We start from the raw sequence: 437 nt of genomic DNA, 5'->3' as shown, positions 1-437 counted from the left end.
TCTCCCCCACCCCTGCTCCCCTACTCACCCACTCCCACTTCTTGGCCCTGGCATTCCCCTGTGCTGGGACATATAAAGTTTGCAGGACCAAGGGGCCTCTCTTACCAATGATGGCCGATTAGGCCATCTTCTGCTACATATGCAGCTAGAGACACGAGATCAGCAGGTACTGGTTAGTTCATATTGTTGTTCCACCTACAGGGTTGCAAACCCCTACAACTCCTTGGGTACCTTCTCTAGCTCCTTCATTGGGAGCCCTGTGTTCCATCCAATAGCTGACTGTGAGCATCCACTTCTGTGTTTGCCAGGCACTGGCATAGCCTCACAAGAGGCCGCTGTATCAGGGTCCCTTCAGCAGAATCTTGCTGGCATGAGCATTAGTATCTGGGTTTGGTGGCTGATGATGGGATGGATCCCCAGATGGGGTAGTCTCTGGA

The sequence above is a fragment of the Mus pahari genome, chromosome 19 (assembly GCF_900095145.1).
Source record: "Mus pahari chromosome 19, PAHARI_EIJ_v1.1, whole genome shotgun sequence".
Taxonomy (NCBI): domain Eukaryota; kingdom Metazoa; phylum Chordata; class Mammalia; order Rodentia; family Muridae; genus Mus; species Mus pahari.
This window is presented reverse-complemented; position numbering follows the sequence as displayed.